Consider the following 6,063-nt stretch of genomic DNA (forward strand, 5'->3'; position numbering starts at 1 on the left):
TTGTGATGTCTTACACTGCCTTCTCCCTTCACCCACTTTTCTGTTTTTCATCCTCCAGGGAGGGGGTTATATGTAGATCCTTGTGATCTGTTTCCCCTTTCTACCCCATCTTCCCCTTACCCTCCTGGTATGCTACTCTCATTATTGGTCCTGAGGGGTTAACCTGTCCTGGATTCCCTGTGTTTCCAGCTTTATCTGTACCAGTGTATCTCCTCTGGTCTAGCTGGATTTGTAAGGTAGAATTGGAATCATGATGGTTGGAGGGAGGAAGCATTAAAGAACTAGAGGAAACTTTTATGTTTCATCGGCGCTATACTGCACCCTGACTAGCTGGTCTCCTCCTGGAACTAGTTTATCTTTGAATTCCATTTTTCCACGAATTTTTAAAGCCTCATAGTATCTGAAGATTACATTAATAAACCATATATATATATATATATATATATATATGATCAGCCTCAACGTGGGACCCAACACACAAAAAGTTACAGGAAAAGGTGGCCCAAATGTCACTCCTATCACATGACTGTCCCTCTCCCAATCTGTACCTATGACTTCTTCGGGAGTTCTGTTATGATCAATTGACTTAGAAAAATCAGGTCTACTTTACAGATAGCTCCCTATGTATTTAAACAACCAAGGGGAGAGAATGACATATCTGTGAAACACAGTAATCCTCTTTCCTCAGTCACTCATGTCATTGCCAGTGGGTTTATGAACAAAGCGGCCAGCATGGCAGGGATGGAAACTATGAATGGCCTCAGCAATGTGTACTTCTACTTACTGAGGCTAACTTGGCTATTGCCTCTTCTGTGTGCCCAATCAGCCAACAGATGTGACCAACGTTGAGTCCCAGAGGTGATATCATTCAGAGTGGTGATTCACCGGCACTATGATGAATTATATTATATTGGGCTGTTTCCATCATACAAAGGCTAGAACTTTGTTTTTATTGGGATAGACATACTGAGTATACATTTGCCTTCCCTGCATACAGTGTATCTGCCTAAACTACCATCTTAGGACTTACAGAATGCCTTGTGAACTATCCACACAGCATTGTTCCAAATAAAGTATTGCAATGGGTCCATATTCATGAATTCACTAGCCTTACCATGGTCCCCATGATCCTGAAGAAGTTGGATTGGTAGAATGGTGGACTGGCCTTCTAAAAACAAAATTATAGCACCAGTGGGATAACAATGGTTTTTTTTGTTGTTGTTGTTGTTGTGAACTAGGTGGTTGTGGGAAACACAGATTTCTCCCAAGTGGTCTCCCCTAAATAGATGTCAAACTTAGCTGCTTGCTACACATGGTAAATGACTATTCAATTGGAGGTCAACAAAAGTAGGTCAGGGGTTATTCTCCCTAAGGGTTATCAGCCATCTAGAGCAATCAGACTGTATAGTCTATCCCACCCTAAGTAGGGTTTACTCCCTTCTGATAAGGATAGTAGTAAGTTGTTTCCCTGAAGGAGAGCCCTGGGAAGTCAAGCCCACTCAAGGATGACCAAGGTTAGGCCACCATCATGAATCTAGTGTCTGCCCTTCTTGTCACATGTATACCTCTAGTCCCTCCCCTTCCTATCATGTGTACACCCCTAGCTCATCCCCTTCCTGTTACGCCTATGCCCATTGTATATCCCCCTCCTATTGTTTGTGTTGCCTAATGTACAGCCCCTTCTTGTGACGTGTATTGTTACCTGTAATCACGCCCCCTAAGTAGATATAAGCCTTGGTTAGCAATAACCTCACCCTCCTGACCTCGGCCCACGCTGTGAGAAGACCTGGCTGGTAAGATCATGGCCATCCAGGAGGTGAGCATGCTACCATGAAATGTGTCTGACTTCTTTATTTGACTCTCTCTTCCATTTCTTTATGACTTTTTAATAAGATTTATATATGTATCTTAGCCGTATAATTATGCTTACTGAACTCATGATTAGTTGTGGGGGCTGGCTCTTCCCCCATAGGTGGTTTACAAAATAATCAAATTTACATTCAGAAATTAATACACATTTTGTTTTAACTGATCCATTGCAGTCCCCCCCAAAATACCCTCCCTGTGTTAGTCCTGGTTGACTAGAGATGCAAATTCAGAGACACTCATGTGAAAGAGAGAACTTTATATAAAAAAGCAATTGTATATGGAAAAAACACCCCAGCCCTGTTCAGATCAAGTCCATGAGTCTGATATTATTAGCCCATAGATACCAGTCTATAAATTCTGCGTCAGACTCACGAAGCCATGCAATGATGCTGAATGCAGGAAGATCACAGGCCAGTGGGTGGAAAGACTTGAGGTTCCAGTGGCAGTGGAAGCATCTCAGCGCTGGCGTGAGTCTTTACTTGGCTTCTCCAGCTCCAGGGCTCTGGATCCATAAGCTTGGCTCCATGTGGCTTGCCAACAGGAATGTGTAGCAGAGAGAGTGTGTCCCACCTCCAGGGAGGAAGAGAGGAGTTCTCAGAATCCCCAAGAGAAGGCCATGCCCACACAGAGGCCTCAGAGGGTATCATCTGATTGACAGGCAATACTCACCCCTATGCAAGTTGACAGATTATGAAATTGCCACACTTCCTTATTCTACTTACTTCATGCATTTCCTGTTTTAACTCTTCCTTTCCTAATCATCTGAACTTAGTAATGGGTACATGCTGCCCGTTTGACGTTAAGCAGTTGGCTTTTCTAACACAAGGGTGAGTTCATTCTAGACCTGAAGGGTGGCTAAAGGCCATAGTCTTAGAGAGTCTATTAATCTTTATTCCACCAGGAAGCCGTGTCTCATCTATGATTTTGAGTTTAGTTCTAAATTTTTCTCCCACTCTATCCAGAAATTTCTGATGTGATTCTTGCCAGAGCTGTTAATAGTAATAGCCAGGTACCATCTAGTTCTAGGTCTCAGATAATGGAACTTACGATTGCAGCCTTCATTAGTCCATTGAACTAATTATTTCCATATGTCTTTACATTTCTATCACTTTTTTAATCTGGACAAAGAGTGACCTAGATAACAATACTTTGCAGGATTAAGACAATGCTTTCCTGGGAGCTGTGTATGCTCTAAGTAAGAGTCCAATATAAACAGCTAGCATTTTCTCTCTTAGCCAGAAATCTCAGGACCAAGAATGAAGGGGTGGAAGTGGGAGTGGTCCACTTACTGTTACACCTAATTGACCCACTTGCAAACTTTTTGTTTCCTGTCCCCACAGCTTTATGTTTTGTGGAACTAGAGATCTTGGTTTCAAGATGAAGAATTCTTCCACCTTGGAGAAACAACCAATCCCACCGATTTGGAACTTAAGAATGCCACATGGCCACATTGGGCTCCTCACTCTTCTAGGTCAGAGAACAAAGAAAGGAATCACTGTACTGGCTGCTGTGATGGATCCTGATTATCGAGGGGAAATTGGATTGATATTGTGAAATGGTGTAAAAGTGAATGTATTTGGAATACTGGAAATCCCTTAAGTTAAAAAAACAAACTTAATGCCATCAATTCAACACCAACTCATAGTAAACCAACGAGAGAGTATAACTCCCTGTGAGTTTCCAAGACTGTGCCTCTTTCTGGGAATAAAAAGCCCGATCTTTCTCCGGAGGAGCGGCTGGTGGGTAAGACCTGCTAATTTTGAGGATCGCAGCCTAATGTGTAACGACTATCCCACCAGGGCTCCCTCTTAATACTGCTATGCTATGTGATTAAGGTCCATGGAAAAAACAACAGCTACCTATTCTGACATGACTACTAATGACCAAAGCCCTCAGGAACACAAGTTTGCGTCATCCCACCAAGCTAAGAATCATGCCCAAAGTATTTGCTGAGAGTGCAGGAAAGGCACAATGGATAGCAGAATGTTAGCTGTAAAGAAGAACTACAGTCACACGGTCAGTTGCAGAAACATGAGCTATACTTTCCTTCTTTTTTATATGTGTAAGGAAGTGTGTGTGTAGGCTTCAAAAGAGCTGTGAAAAACATGCCATTATCTTTTCATTACATGCTACACAGACTTTCTAATGTTCTTTCACATGCATGCATGCATACATATGTGTATGTATGTACAAAAATGGGTACTCTGAGAAAGTTGTGTGTAGATTTTAGCTGTTTTACACAAAAATATACTCAGCTTGTTGTGTGTCTGAACAGAATCTAGTTTGAGGCATCGTGAGGACAAGACAGCACTTTGAAAGAGCCCCAAGCTGAGCAACATGAATTCAGTTAACATTGAAGCAAGAAAAAAAAATCAAATGTATAGTAAATAATTTGTAAATCTTTCCTTTCTCCTGTCTTTTGAGTGACCTTTTGCTTTTTTCGTGAATGATGTTCTTGATATCCTCCCACAGACCATCAGCTCTCCCCCATCATTAGTGTTCAATGCAGCAAATCTGTTCTTGAGATAGGCTCAAAATTCAGCTGGGATAGATTCAAGGTCATAGTTTTGGCTCTTGTGGACTTGGTTTAATTTTCTTCAGTTTCAATCTGAATTTACCTATCAGCAATTGACGGTCTGTTCCGTGGTCACCCCTGGCCTGGGTTTAGCTGCTGCTATTAAGTTTCTTCATCCTTTCTTCCCACAGGTGTAGTCAATTAGATTCTGTGGCTTCAATCTGGAGAAGGTATGTTGTTGAGTTCTCAATATAATATCTGTCTTGCAAAGTTAAGAAAGTTTTTTAATACATTGTAAGAATATGAAAATAAGTGATATAGTGAGAAGAGATGATTGTGGTGAAGTGATAAAAAAGAAAAATAGTATTTTCTATGAACAAGTCATTGGTCTTATAAAATTCTATCATGTGATTTTCAGCTTAGTTTCTATCACCAAGACCATGTTTTCCAACCATTCCTTGCTCTTTTTTCCCAATGTTCATATTCCAAATGCCAATACTTATCAATGCATCTTGATTGCATGTCTGATCAATTTCAGACTGAAGATGTTGGTAGCATTCTTTAGTTTGTGAATTACTAACTTTTGTGGTTGGTACATAAATTTGAAGAGTAATTGTGTTGATTGGATTTCCTTGAAGGCCGATAGACAAAATTCTATCACAGACAATATTGTATTTCAAGATAAATCTTGAAATATCCTTTTGGATAGTGAATGCAATGTCATTCCTCTTGATTATGTTTGTCCCAGAATAGTAAACCCTATGATTTTCTAATTCAAAAATTCCAGTCCATTTCACCTTACTGACACCTGGGATATCAATATTTATGCATTCCATTTAATTTTTGATGACTTCTAATTTTCATAGATTCATATTTTGTTTATTCCAAGTTCTGATTAGTAGTAGATTTTTGCAGCTGTTTCTGCTCCTCTTGAGTCGTGCCCAATCAGTAAATGAAGATGCTGCAGGCTTCCCGCCATTCATGTCACCATGGTTGAATCTAATTTGAGAAAGAAGCTTCTTCTCAGTCACATTTTGAGTGACCTCCAACCCGAGGGGCCATCCTCCAGCTCTATCTCCTGCAGAGTTCTGCTTATCTTGATTAGGCCTTCAATATCTGACAGTCTTTCAAAGCAATGCATAAGGTTTCAGGGGCTACTTCCTCCAAAGGGGCAGCTTATTCTTTCTTCATAGTCTGTTCCTAGACTGATAGTTCTGCTGACATCTGTTCACTTTGGGTGACTCTGCTGGCATTTGAAATACCAGTGACATAGCTTCCAGCATCACACAAGCCATTATAGAAAAGCAAACTGACTGACAAATGGTGCCCCTTAGAGGGAAGTATGGTGCGACTTCATCTTACATACCTTGACATGTTGTCAGGAGAAACTAGTTCCTAGAGAAGGCCATCATGCTCGCTATAGTAGAAAAGTAGTGAAAGGAGAAAGCCCTCATGGAGATGGATTGACACAGTGGCTGCCACAATATGGGCTCAAGTACAGGAACAAGTATGAGGATGGTGCAGGACTGGGCAGTTTTTTATTCTGTTATAAAGCATCCTTGATGCTTTATAAAAGTTTATGGGAAGAAGGCTTCAAATAAATTAGTGGTTTATAAATAGATAATTTGTTTAAAGAAGGGATAAGATGATGTTAAAGATGAAGCCTTTAGTAGAAGACT

Source organism: Tenrec ecaudatus, chromosome 9 (genome assembly GCF_050624435.1).
Source record: "Tenrec ecaudatus isolate mTenEca1 chromosome 9, mTenEca1.hap1, whole genome shotgun sequence".
NCBI classification, from domain to species: Eukaryota; Metazoa; Chordata; class Mammalia; order Afrosoricida; family Tenrecidae; genus Tenrec; species Tenrec ecaudatus.